The sequence below is a fragment of the Octopus bimaculoides genome, chromosome 5 (genome assembly GCF_046866305.1).
Source record: "Octopus bimaculoides isolate indiv1 chromosome 5, ASM4686630v1, whole genome shotgun sequence".
Classification (NCBI taxonomy): Eukaryota; Metazoa; Mollusca; class Cephalopoda; order Octopoda; family Octopodidae; genus Octopus; species Octopus bimaculoides.
Window position 1 is genome coordinate 50,331,147 of NC_142932.1, and position 14,947 is coordinate 50,346,093.

At 37.5% G+C, this 14,947-nt stretch overlaps 1 protein-coding gene across 1 annotated transcript in view; it reads left to right on the forward strand.

Moving 5' to 3' along the window:
• LOC106870958 (protein O-glucosyltransferase 1) overlaps positions 1–14,947 on the forward strand; it is a 37,338-nt gene that overhangs the window by 1,448 nt on the left and 20,943 nt on the right. The window lies entirely within an intron of this gene.

Below are 14,947 nucleotides of genomic sequence, written 5' to 3' on the forward strand. Positions count from 1 at the left end.
ACTATATATATATCGTAACTGTACCTACAAATGTTATTGTCACCAAAGACCCTTCAAATATTTCCATATAAGTACACAATCAAAATATCGATAAGTAATATACAAGTACACTAGCACACTTGGTTGATTCTGAAGAGATAAAAGGTTAAGTTGAATCCGACACTGCGGGTAATTCAGAGCATTTTGTCCAGTTCTCTTGTATATAGTGGACACGACTAAAGTCTGTAGTAAACTCTATTCATTCTGTGATGAGGCTTGTTAAAAAAAAGTGATAAACTACCAACCGCTCAAAAGAAAGAAAAAAAGATGTGAGGCTAATTTATTCCCGCGCCTAGGAAGATTAAAAGGAAAATAAATTTTGTTACAGAGTTGTGTGAACACCCTACCACTTGTGTGTACATACGGAGATTGACAACTTTAAAATCATACACGTACACCCAAAGTGTGTCCGTATATATTTCTCTGTACATGTTTATATTTTTTCCCTGAGCGACACGTGTAAATATTGAGTGAGAGAGAAAACTAATACGAAAAGCCGTTGATTATTCCCACGCACATATTCCTATCTGGTCTTCAACAAAGCAGCGAGAGCCGTTATGTAGTTTCACGGTCTGCTAGAAATAGCAGTTAATTTTCGCTTATCTCACACCCTATCGTCAAAAGGATACATATATTCCTAGGTAATCCTAAAAAGATGGGGGAGTCATGGGTGGAAGTCGGTTAACTTGTTGCAAAAGAACAACAGTCTCTTGATATTTAATGTTAGGCATGGAGGTACACAATAACGTTGCAAGGGTCTCGCTCCTTGGCGGCAAAGACACTTGTAGCATCCCTACTTTAATTAATCGACAGAGATAAATCAAAATTTCGCTCCTGTATAGCGGTATGAGGGGGACGACTGTCCTCCCATTCCGCGCCCCTTTTTTCTACAACAAGTGGTAATGTTTACTTTTATAAAATACATTTTGTTTAAATTATTGGCATACAAGATCAATGACAGATTTCTGTAAACTTCTTTTCTTTTAATATGGATCGCAACATGTTGATAAAATTTAGCGGCGAAAATATTTTAAAATATATGCATTTTTTAAAGAAAGTTATGAAGAAAATATTTAGCTGTTGTCTCTAGCATAACTAACGACTACCTTCCTCGATTCATTGTCTCACTGACATGTTGATATTTTTCAATAATTTTCTCCCCAAAACACATTTTTGCTAGGGTGGGGTGGGGGTATGTTAAAAAACTTCAAAAAAATTTTTTTTTTCATAATCGCATGAATTCCCGCATGTAGAACGCAAATTCGCAAAATTTTTCTGAAAGTTCCAAAAAAATAAAGACATGCCATAAAAAAAGTTAGGCGGAGGTAAAGAATACGTACACCACCCGTTTTCGGCGTAACAAAAACCCTAATCCTAACCCTAAACACCGGGTGTACGTATTCTTTACTTTCGCCAAAAGTTATGAAAGGTTATATTTGGTGCTAAAACCAGAATTCTGCCGAAAATAAAGTCGAGAGGAAAGTGGGTAGTATGATTCGAAACACGTTCAAAAAAGAAAAAAATTATAGTTATAATATAGTCTCGAAAATGTATCTTCAGAATTTGATGTAAAGAATATCCATTTCTCAGATTCTCAGAAAGGTATGAGAAAACAAAGTCGTGGTGGGCATCAATCTGTACTTCTTTTGTACCAATCGGATCAGTTTTATAATTAAAGGCGTTTTAGCTACAATCATTTTTAATTGAATACCTAATCTCCATTGTATTAATTATAATTAAATTGTTTTCTTATTTAAACAATTTTCTTTCCTTTTGCAAATTTCACAAATATAGTTTTATTATTTTACACACGTAAACATTTCTCAATGCTTCTATTGTATTCGAACGATTATGTTCTTTCATTGACTCCATACAAATTTCTATTTGTCAACAATACTATCCTAACGCAGGAATTTTCACAGCTAACCGTGTCTGTAAATTTATTTCCATTCTCAGCTGTATTTTCACTTCGTATCATTTATAGTGATATTGATACGTTCTTGGACAGGATACGACTCTGACTCTATTTCTGTGTTGGCGCTGCTACTAATATGTCCTCTGGAGAGGGAGGATAGCAAGAATATCACAATTCCGTTTCTTTACTGATTTTCCTACTAAGTATCAATGTCCGATGTCTATTTCACGTCAAGCACTATTTAGTCGTTGTTTACGGCACTGATTCTGTGAAGTAAGAACTTAGAATTTTTTTTTTTTTATATCTTTTGGCGATTCTTCGATATTGGTCTACAAAGTGTCGGTATGAAAAGACGACGTCATTCATCCTCTTTTTCAGTCTAACCTTTTTATCTATATCATAAGGGAAGGTGTAGACGAATGACGTTGTATACCAATACCGAAGGATTGTCCATCTTTTTAAAATTATTTTTTTGTGTGCGTTTAGGCGTTAGCTTGGCTGTGTGGTTAAGAAGTTCACTTCGCAACGACGTTTTTCGGGTTTGGTCCCCTCGTTTTAACATTTTTGAGTAGGTATCTTCAATAGCAATCGACAGACAAATACCTTATGAATGAAATTGGGAGATGGAACCTGTGAAACACCGTCGTATGTGTGATCATACGTCTCTTGACGGTGACGATGCTTGTTCATGCTGACGCTTTTGAGTGACGATGTGTTTGTTTACTTCTCGTTTAGCTTGGCTGCTTCTTATGAAGACCAGCAGAATAAAAATACCTTACTTCAGAAAGACGTGTTGGCGCCAGAAGGTCAATAAATTTTGTCCAACTCACAAAATGGTATAGCCTGCCTAACTACAGTTCAGAATAAGAACTGTTATTTTTGTGTTTATTTTTATGAGAAATGTAGGCAACATGAACCCCTTCGTCATCATTATCATTTAGATCGCTACAGTTCCTCCTCTACCGGCTTTCATAGTCAATTTTTATCCTCTGATTCGTGGAATAGCTCTGGTCATTGTTGGGATTTGAACTCAGAACTGAAGTTGGAAGGTATCTCGGCACCCCTCGTAACATTTTTTTTTTTTAAAATTTTCAGAAAAGTTTTGCGAATTTGTGTTCTACACGCGGGAATTCGTACGATCAGGAAAAATAAAAAAATTATTTTTTGTGTGTGTGATTTAAGGGCTATTTAGCTATTATTTTTAGCACATTTCTCGACCACCTGATATTCATCTCGTTTGTTTGTCCGTCTGATATAATAATGTTTTTCAATATCTTTCTCTCCATAAAACACATTTATTGGTCTATTGCAGGGATTTATGCTAAAAATTCTGGCTCTCCGTATTTTAAACTGTGATCCAAAGAAAGAAAAAAAAATTCGAAAATTTTTTTTTTTTTTTTCAATTTCAAAGAATTAAAAAGATTTTTTTGTCATAGTCATGTGAATTCCCGAGTGCTGAACACAAATTCGCAAAAGTTTTATGAAAATTCCTAGAAACAAAAAAGTTGAGGTGTTATAAGGGGTGCCTAAAGCAGAATTCTATTGGTGCCTTGTCTGGTATCATAACAATTCTGCCAATCATCAACGCTTCATGCTTTGTGTGGAGGGGCAATTAAACATAAAAAGCAGCCAATTTACTACACTCTAGTGGAAGTTGGAGGTAAGGTTGATTGATATCAAATGGAAATGATACTTCATTTACTTTTCAAGGATATTCTTTTACTGGTTTCAGTCATTTGACTGTGGCCATACTGGAGCACCGCCTTGAAGGGTTTAGTTAAACAAATCAACTCCTGGAGTTATATTTTAAAGCCTAGGACTTATTCTATTTGTCTCTTTAGCTGAACCACTAAGTTATGGGTCGTAAACACATCAATGCTAGTTAAATGGTAATGGGAGACACAAAGACACACACACAGATATATATATATATATATATATATATATATATATATACATATACATATATACAATGGGCTTCTTTCAGTTTCTGTCTACCAGATCCACTCACAAAGCCATGGTCAACCCAAAGCTATTGTAGAAGACACTTGCCTAAAGTGCCATGCAGTCGGACTGAACTTGGAACCATGCGATTGGGAAGCAAGCTTCTTACCATACAGCCACACCTGTGCTGTGCCTGGTCATTTTTCTCTTTTTTTTTTGTTTTTGTTAAATTGTCTCAAAACTTTTTTTGTTTGAAAATTGTTGTAGCCATAGGCATGGCTGTGTGGTAAGAGATTTACTTCCCAACTTCATGGTTTCAGATTCAATCCCTCTGTGTGGCACCTTGGACAAGTGTTTTCTGCTGAAGCCACTGACTACAAAAGCACATCATGTGTATTTATGTATGTATTGTATGTGAATGTATTACTGTCTCCTTGACATTGCATGGTAGTTGTAAATGAGTGTCACCAACATTCGATCAGCGTCCTTCATTTCCAATCTTCCATGGAAAATATATCTGACCATGGAGCAATATTACCTTACTTGGAAACAGGTGAAGGTTGGCTACAGGAAGGGCATCCAGCCAACCCATGAAAGCATGGAAAAGTGGACATAAAAACAACAATGATAATGATGATTAACTCTTTTGATACCAACCCACCCTAGGCTGCCAGTCATTCCATGAACCAAATTTCCTGTTTTAAAGAGATCTAAAGTCTTCCATTGAAACTCCATGTTTATTAATGTTCTAAATGTCAGTCATTTTACTAATTACTTCGTTATTTTCGTATTTGAAACAAAGGTGTTTTTCAACTGGAACATGATTGCAAAAGTACTGAATAAATTTAGGATTTGCCAGAGTTCTGCAGCTTTACCAAAATACAATGAGTTAAACACTAGAAGGCTAGCAACAGGCTGCAACATTGACAGTTAATGAGTAGGAACATATTAGAAGTGGATTTAATTGGTTTTCTGTGCTTGACCAGAATAAAAGTCTCCATTACTTTCCCAATTATCATCATGGCATGGGTTGGGCAGTTTGACAGGAGCTGACAAGGTAAAAAACTGCATCAAGCTCTGCTGTCTGATTTAGCATGGTTTCTATGGCTAGAGTACTAGGTGCTTTCTTCTGTAGCACCAGTATCAGCGTGGTCACCATGCAGGACAAGACCCCCCTCAACTCAGAGGATAGTAGTAGCATTGAGGGAGATGGCTTTGTTCCTGATGATGAAAGGCTAGAGTATGGTAGAGGGACAGAAATGGGTATTTTGTGGCAGAGGAAATACATGATTACCCCAGTCGGAGAGAAGGTGAAGAAGAAGTGTTGGCATGTATCTTCAGGTTTCAGGGAAGTATAAAAGCAGTACAGTCACTAGGATACAAAACCTTACACCAATTCTAAATTTTAAAAATGTGTAAAGGTGTCGACTTCATAAAAATAAACAAAACAAAAACGTATTGGAAATAGATATTTAATTTTGACTGAACTAGTATATGAATTCAGTACAAGCTAAACCAGGGAGCTTCTACATGGTTCATTCAACCTGCTAGAAATAGCAGCTAAATCACTCTCAAATCACAACATATTATCTTTAACAAAAATAAACATAACACAGTGGATGGTAATGGACTCTTGCATTCAATTTGTAATGAGTGTCCAGTTGTTTGATCAATTGGACAGCCTATTTATTGGATTAGTTTGTGAAATGGCTGGGTATTGTCACGTAAAAATTACCCAGTACTTTATGAGGTGGTTGATGTTAGGCAGGGAATCCAGCCATAGAAACCATGCCAGAGCAGACAGTAGAGCTTGATGCAGTATTGTGGCTTATCAAACTGTCCAACCCATGCCAGCATGGAAGATGAATGTTCAGTCAACAGGATAGCATATTCATTTAGTTTATGAAGTGACATGGGTATCCTTAATGTAATTTTTATATGAAACTAGTGATGTGTGTGCAACAGGCTGGGCTTGGAACTTCTATTCAGTTTCTATCAGCCCAATTTCATTCTCAAAACTTGGGCTGATCTGAGGCTATGGTAAATGCACTTCACCCCAGATAGTGCAGGGTACTGGGTACTGAGCCCAATATCTCATAACTGTGAAGGGAATTTCTTAACCATTCAGCTATGCTTGGATAATTTTGTTTCTAACAACATGACAAGATGGTCACAGTTGGAACATTTTTGACTACAGATCTGCTCAGTCAATGCTAACTTTGGGCTAAAGCACATGTAAATATTAGGGAAGAGCTGTGTTCCTGTCTGTTGGTCTTGCTATAACAAGCTATGAATGTTCGTTACATCAACCCTTTAGCATTTAAACTGGTCATATCTGGTCCAGATATTCTCCTTGTTTTACATTCAAACTGGCTAGATCCGGCCTCTCACAACTACCTTACAATACCATTTCTAAAAATATATAATCACAACTTTGAAATCTTGAAACTACAGATTGGAGCCTGGTGTAGCCATCTGGTTTCACCAGTCCTCAGTCAAATCGTCCAACCCATGCTAGCATGGAAAGCGGACGTTAAACGACGACGACAGGATAATGTATGATTAATTGAAAACAATGTGAATAAAAAAATATTACATTTCCCAGAGTAATCTAAATGCTGATATTTTAGTTTCCCCCTTCCCATTTTCTTCTCTCTCTCTCTCTCTCTCTCTCTCTCTCTCTCTCTCTCTCTCTCTCTCTCTCTCTCTCTCTCTCTCTCTCTCTCTCTCTCTCTCTCTCTCTCTCTCTCACACAAAAAGGGAATAACTCATCCAAATGTTTCTCTATCTTTCCTCTTGATTTTCTGTTCATTATGAAAAGTGGAAGTAGGTGAATAATCCTTAAAAAAAAAACTGGTCTTATGAATGTTCTGCAATAAGTGGCATTTGGAAGGGCATTGAGCTGTAAAAACAGATAGTGAAACCTGGTGCAATCTTCTGCCTAGCCAGCTCCTGTCAAACCATTCAGCACATGCCAGTATGGAAAACGGATGTTAAATGATGATGATTCTATTTGTCTTGTCACAAGTGTAGTTTGTGTAAAAGTAATAACAATTGTGTGTTGTATTTACTCAATATCAATATCTAACCAAACCTGGAGCATTGTTTTATAAAATAAAAGTCATGTATTTGTCTAAGTCACAATACACGGTTTATTAAAATTACAGAATATATGAAATAGACAGAAATAGTACATTATATTATCTGCCCTGAATATAGTCTTCTGTCAATAGTGTAGTGCAAAGGAAACCAGTTTTATTTCAACAGTCATGAACCTGAATTATTTGTTGAGTGGAGAGATCAAAATGGAACAATAAACAGCAGGAAACAAAATCTCTGTATCTCTATACAAGTTTATAGCTGAGGTATTTTTAGTTACTATAATACGTATGTCAGATCACTAATAAGTGCTTCTAGTAACATAGGTACATATTAACTGTTGCTTAGTCAGGTTTTTGGTTATTGAACTGACCTCTCTATCATCAAATTTGCCTGCTAAAAATGGTTGCTGAAAATTCAGTTGCTAACCATCGGAATGCTGCCAGGAAACCTGAGCAGGAAGATCAGCCCCAGATTATTTAATACATTGAGAGATGGTGTTGGTGCCACATAAAAAGCACTCAGTCCACTCTGTAAAGTGATTGGCATTAGGGAGGGCATCCGACCATAGAAACCATGTCAAAACAGACAATAAAGCCTGGGACAGTCTCACTATGTGGAATCTCGAACAAGTGTCTTATATAGCTCCAGACCAATCAGTGCCATACAAGTAAATTTGGTAGGTGGAAACTATGTGGAGGCCTGTCGTGTGTGTGTTTGCTTGTCTCAACATTGCTTAGCAACTGGTGGTTTATGCCCTATGACTTGGCAAAAAGATTTGAGAACCAGATTCAAAAACTACTGGAGTCTATTTGTTCAGTTAAGAACTACCTTCAAGGCAGTGCTTAAATGGAGCTCCATGCAGTCAGGTGACTTAAACAAAAGAAAAAAAATTGTATCTGGTTCCAATATTTTATTTCTAAAAAAAAAAAACCCATGATCCTTCTAAACACCCAGTGCCTCTCCTCCAACACCCTTTCAGCATTTACTCTGTGCTCACAATTTTCTGAAGGGGTCATTACTGCTCAGGTTAAGAACCACTGATCTAGAGTCACCAGGAGTCCTGTTTTACTTAGTTGACAGTAGTAAGCTGTGAGTTATGTGAAATTGTTTCATAATACAGAGAGCAGTGATCCAGAGAGACAGACAGATAAACAAGATACATTCTTGTTACACTGTTCTGAGTTCATATCAATATACTTGCGCACTTAGGTCTTTCACAAAATTAACCTCATATTTAATAGTACAAGTGAGCTATGCCTCTGATCTGCTTATTTCGCTTTGCTTACCTTCTGCATCACCGTTGTTTTAACTTCCTCAAATGGAATTCATTGAAGCAGATTTTTTTCTTATGGCTGGATGTCTTTCTTGTCTCCATTCCTCACATGTTTCTAATTAACATGGTGCTGGTGCCACATAAAATGCACCACATGCCAGTGCCACGTAGAATTCACCCATGCTGGTGTTGCATAGAATGCACCTGTGCTGCTGTCACATAATGCATCTGTGTCAGTTCCACATAGTACTCTTGTGCCAGTGCCACATAGTGCAACCTTGCCAGTCACATGTCACATAATGGGCACTCAGTACGCTATGAAGTGGTTGGTGTTAGGAAGGGCATCCACCTGTAGAAACCATGCCAACAAACAATTGGAGCTTTGTACAGGTCTCTGACTGACCAGCTCCTGTCAAACTATCTAACCCATGCCAGCATGAAAAATGGATAGAAAGAGAGACAGAGAGAGAGGATTTCCCCATTTCTGGATATGCTTTCGTGGAAGATCAGAAATAAATAACACTGCTTGTATGATTCTGACATTTGTTTACAACATGGGATGTCAAAACAAAAGGACACACATGTATTTTATTGAATAAATTTACTCTTTAGAATTTCAAGATATTTTTACATAATTTTGATAAATATATCTGTTAAAATGAGATGTCAGTGTTGTTTTCATTTTTGTGTGATTTAGACGACAATTTATTCACTGCACCCTGTTTGTGTGTGTGTGTGTATATATATATATATATATATATATGTGTGTGTGTATATGTGTATATGATCATATATATATGTGTATATGATCAATAAGTATCCAGATTATTGCCATAGTAATGACGCTAAAAGCATGTAGAGTGAAGCCACTTGGCACTGATTGAACTTGAACTCTGTTGTGCAGGTGCACTAAGTTTTAACATTCTAACTCACTTCCGCTGTTTACAGCAGTGCTTGAAAGGAACATGTGTAGCATGCAATCATCGCATTGACCATGACAGAGGAAGCTGAGCAGAACATCTGCATCAAATTTTGCCAAAAGCTTGGCAATACCTGCTCAGAGGCCTACACAAAGTTTTCAAAAAGTTTTCATCATTCTCAACATGATCAAGGAGATCTTGTGCAACTGAAACCCGAGTGTCTTTTTGGTCAGCTGAAAGCAGTTTTGGTACAAACTTGGCAGACAAGCATCTCATACCCAAATCTTCAGTGATAATGGACTGAACAGAACCGTAACTAATCTGCACATCCTCTGATAACTCACGGATTGGGATACAATAATTTCCCCTTATAGCTGCATGCACATCTGCAATGTTTTCCTCAGTTCTGCTGGTTGCAGGTCTTCCAGTACGTTCGTCACTATCGACATGTTTTTGGCCATCTTGGAAACGTCTGAATCACTCATACACTCCTATCCACACACTCTGCAACTTTGTATAAGCCTCTGAGCAGGTATCGCAATGACAACCTTCTCTGTCATGGTCAATGTAGCGATCACACACTACACTTATACCTTCTAAGCACTGCTGTAAAAAGCAGAAGTGAGCTAGAATGATAAAACTTAATGTGCATGCACAGCAGAGTCCAAGGTCAATCTGTACTAAGTGGCTTCACTCTGCCTGTTTTAGCTTCATTATTATGGCACCAGTCCGGATACTTATTGATCAGATTAAGGCTTTGGTTGGCTTGAGGTTATAGTAGAAGACAATTTCCCAAGGTGGAACTGAATCTGGAGCCATGTGGTTGGGAAGCAAACTTCTTACCACACTGCATTTCAGCCATTTCTGTACAAAACAATAATCTGTTAGTAATGGTAGAGAATTAGACTGAAGATGTTTAAGTATCCAGTTATCTCTGTTTGTAGCCACCTCAGAATCAACTCCATTTTGAGGGTCAATGGAATATGTACCCTCTTCATGTACTGGATAGATTCATTTGTCTATACAACCCCCATCCCTCCACAAATGTTGATCTTGTGACCCCCTCCAATTAAAAAAAATCATAATTTTAACATTTAACTATTTTGTAATTTTTACACGTTGACAATCCCTGTCCGTAAAGGCCAAATAAATTTCTGGTTTGCTGAGGAAGCTCTAGCCTTTGTATATATATATATATATACATACATACCTGAATGCACTAATCTGATAGCAAGTGTAAACATTACTTGTCACAATAATCACAGAACATAAAGTAACTCAAAAATGTAATACTCTATCCCTATCAGTTTACATGAGGGGTCATGTTTTGCAGGCTGAAACTGGCCAGGGTGGTGGTGGTGGTGTGTGTACACAAACACGTATTTCTTGTGTAATTTGATCAAACATTTTCATGACATACACCCATTTATAAATGGTAATGCTACAAAAACTGGTTAACATGACTTATGTTCTTAAGAAATCATTACTATTTGTTTTTGTTTTTTTTGCATGCTCTCACTGTGCAACCAAATAAAGCTCTGTGTGCTTTTGGTATTACAGTGTTACATCTTGGTTTTATTTTTACAGAATGGAAAGAACTCCATCTAATATATGTACAGGGTCAAGTAGCACTATCTTCTGTGTGTTTTGGTTATTAATAAGTCCTTGGATTTTGGTTATATAATAGGTTCTGGTGTGACTGTGTAGTTGAAGTTTGCTTCTCAACCACATAATTCTGAGTTTAGTCCCCTGCATGGTACTTTGGGCAGGTGTCTTCTATAGTCCCAGATTGGCAAAAGCCTTATGAGTGGATTTGGTAGAAGCTCATTGTGTGAGTGAGTCTCCTTTTCTTGAGATCGATTGTTAGTTGTAAATGATGGTCATAAAAGCAGTCATTTATTTCCAATATTCTGCAAAAACATGTCTGGCTACAGGGAAATATCACCTTGTTTAGAAACAGGTGAGGGTTGGCAACAGGAAGGGCATCTGGCCATAGAAAATATCATTCCCAAAGCAACTATTACAGGGATTGTTTCTGCTTTCAGGCCCCACATTCAGGTTATTTTTATTTCCAAATCTTTATATTTGGATAATTTCTGCCACTCTTTTCAAAATATATTATCCTCTGTTGGGACTGATGCCAGTTAGGAGACCTATCTTTTCTTGATGGTTCTTGATAACAGTATCTGATCCATTAACCTTGATCTCCTTGCCTGTGTGTATTGGCTATTATCCCAGGGAGCTGCAGTTTGGACACCATTGCTATATACTTATTAACCCTTTAGTATTCAGATTATTCTGTCAAAAATAATGTTTGTCTATTTATATTGTTTTGAACTAATCCTGCATTATGTAATAGTTTTGAGATTCCAATGATGTGATTGTTTAGTGTTCAAATAACATTGTTGGATTGAGGTGAGAAGCTGGATTTGGCCAGTTTCAACATAAAAGAGATTAAATATTTTGGCTGGATGTTGCTGGTTTGAATGCTAAAGGGTTAAACCCAAAAGTCATCGTTATAATACATATCTTCATTTATTGATCTACTACCTAATCATGTTTGATACTAACAAAACTTATAATTTGTCATCATTATCTGATCTTTGGGTACCTTCAACAGAATTCATTTTGTTGTAAACATCTTCCATATGTTTTTCTGCTGATGGTCAAGCTGCTAGGCATCATATTAGATCATCAATTTTACTATTCAGAGAGTGGGCTTGCTAAGGGTCAGTTGTGCTGCCTTTCCTAATTTGGTTAACTTATATATGATAAGAATTATATGAAATGTAACCCTTTTGATATGAACTTGCCTGAGACTGCCCTTGGTCCTATGATACACCATCATCATCAGTTAACATCCATTTTCTTTGTCAGCATGGGTTGTATGGCTTGACAGGAACTGGCAAAGCCAGGGACCACACTAAGTTCCATAGTCTGTTTTGGCTTGCTTTCTTCAGCTGGATGCCCTTCCTAATGCTAAACACTTTACAGTGTGTACTGGGTGCTTTTTATGTAGCAACAGCACCAATGCTTTCTACGTGGCACCAGAACCAGTGCTTTCTACGTGGCACCAGAACCAGTGCTTTCTACGTGGCACCAGAACCAGTGCTTTCTACTTGACTCCAGCACCAGTGCTTTCTACGTGGCACCAGTGCTTTTTTGCGTGTCACTGTCGCCAGTGCTTTTTTGTGTGGAACCTTGGTTTTAAGATCTCGATTTTGGTGTGGTGGGCAGGTCTTCTGGAGTACAGCAATGTGCTACATATCTTGGTCCTCTGTCATCTCCTTACTGCTTTGAAGTGATCAAAATTTAAATCTATCAAAGTGTCATGTTAATTTATGTTCTAAACACCAGGTTTTATAATCCCTTTCTACTATAGGCACAAGGCCTGGAATTTGAGTTGGTGGGGGTCTAGCTGATTACATTGACTCTAGTGCCCAACTAGTACTTTTTTTTATCGACCCTGAAAGGATAAAAGGTAAAGTCAAACTTGGCAGAATTTGAACTCAGAATGTAAAGATGGATGAAATACCACTAAGCATTTTGTCCAATGCACTAACAATTCTGCCACCTCATCGCCTAATCACTGAATTTAATTTCAAATTTTGGTACAAGGCCAGCAAGTTCGGGGGATGCAAGTCTATTACATTGACCCTAGTTTTCAGCTGCTACTTATTTTATTGACCCCAAAAGAGACAAATGATAAAGTCAACCCCAGTGGCATTTGAACTTAGAACATAAAATTAAAAGAAATGCAACTAAGCTTATTGTCCAGCACAGTAATGATTCTGCCAGCTTGCTACCAGGTTTCACAATGAGTTATTTCACTAAATTCTTCATAATTTTTCAAAATTAAAAAAAAATAAAATAAATAAAATAAAAAAAGGGCGGGGCAAGAATATTTCAACAGGAATATGGTAACAAAAGGATGAAGTCTACAGCTATAATCCAGGTAGATCTTAGCTATATCCCTGGTTGTTGGAGATTATGGGTGTGCTCTTATTGACTCAGAATAAACATTTTGATTAGTGAGGAGGAGGTGACTGTGCCAGTTTAGTTTTTAAACAGGGACAAATATACTTCTACTTTGTCAACAACAGGAATTGAAGGATTACTTTGGTGTTTACTCATGAATTATTCTAACATATTGTCTCATTATAGTCAACAAATGTTAATGTTCAGTTCCCACTGGGATTTGTGTGTTTGAGTATGGTGGAAGTGAAATAGGATCATTGCCTCTTAATTATGGATGTTTCTTTTGTTTTTATTTTATTTATGTATCACCTGTTCTCTCTCATCCATTTTACTGTTTTAGCTAATCTTTGTAGAAATAGATTTAATACTTATTTATTTTGTTTTATATCATCATCAACATCATCGTTTAACGTCCGCTTTCTATGCTAGCATGGGTTAGACGATTTGACTGAAGACTGGTGAACCAGGTGGCTACACCAGGCTCCAATCTGATTTGGCAGAGTTTCTACAGCTGGATGCCCTTCCTAACGCCAACCACTCCGAGAGTGTAGTGGGTGCTTTTACGTGCCACCAGCACGAAGGCCAGTCAGGCGGTACTGGCAACGGCTGCGCTTAAAATGGTATATTTTATGTACCACCTGCACAAGGGCCAGTCCAGGGGCACCTGGCAACGAAATGGTGTATTTAATATATATGCAATGAAGTTTAAGCCAAAAGGTTCCAGGTTCAGTTCCACTGCATGATGGCACCTTCAGCAACTGTCTTCTATTATAACCCTGGGTTGATCAAAGCTTTGTGAGTGGATTTGGTAGACAAAAACTGGATGAAGGCCGTTGTGTGTGTTTGGATGTGTTCATGGATCGATCATACTGATCAATTGATAAGATTGATCCATGAATGCACTGAAATATCTGAAACAGCAGTAAACCTAAAATAAATAACTAAATAAATAGTGCGTGTGTTTAGGTATCCTAATTAGTGGAGGAAGGTGTACCGAAAGTATGATTACTATAATAAGAAAAGGATGGAGAAAGTTGAGAGTTTTACCTATGTTGGCAACGAAAGGTCTCTCTCTCTCTCTCTCTCTCCAGGAAAAGGGAAGATTTTATGTTGTATGTCTACAAAAAGCAATGCTACATGGTAGTGAAATGTGGGCACTGAATGGGAAGACCAGTAAAGACTAGAGCAGAATGTAGTTGGTATGCTCTGCTGGATATGCAATGTCAGTGTACATGTGTGACAGAGCACTAGTGTATTGAGGGAGAAGTTAGACATAAGAGGAATTAAATGCAGTGTGCAAGAGAGAAGACTGTCCTGGTTTGGTCATGTGATGTATGTGGATGAAGATAGTTGCATAAAGTGTCAATCACTTAAAATGGAGGGAAGTTCTGGGAGAAAGAGACCCAGAAAGATATGGAACAAAGTATTGAAGGCTGGTCTCAAAATGCAGAGCCTTATGAAGGAGGTGGGAAAAGACTGAGATATATGGTGCCTTGTTGTACTCAAGAAAACTTGCCCACCACAGCAGAATTGATATCCTACTGGTTCCACATAAAAAAGGTGCTGGTGCCATGTAAAAGCACCTGGTACATTCTGTAAAATGGTTGGCATTAGGAAGGACCTCCATCTGTAGAAACCATGCCCAAACAAACTATGGAACCTGGTGTGGTCCCTGGTCTTGCTATCTCCTGTAAACCAATCAATTCATGCTAGCATGAAAAACAGATGTTAAATGACAATGATGATCCTATGGTCTTCTACTGTGTGTATGTGTGT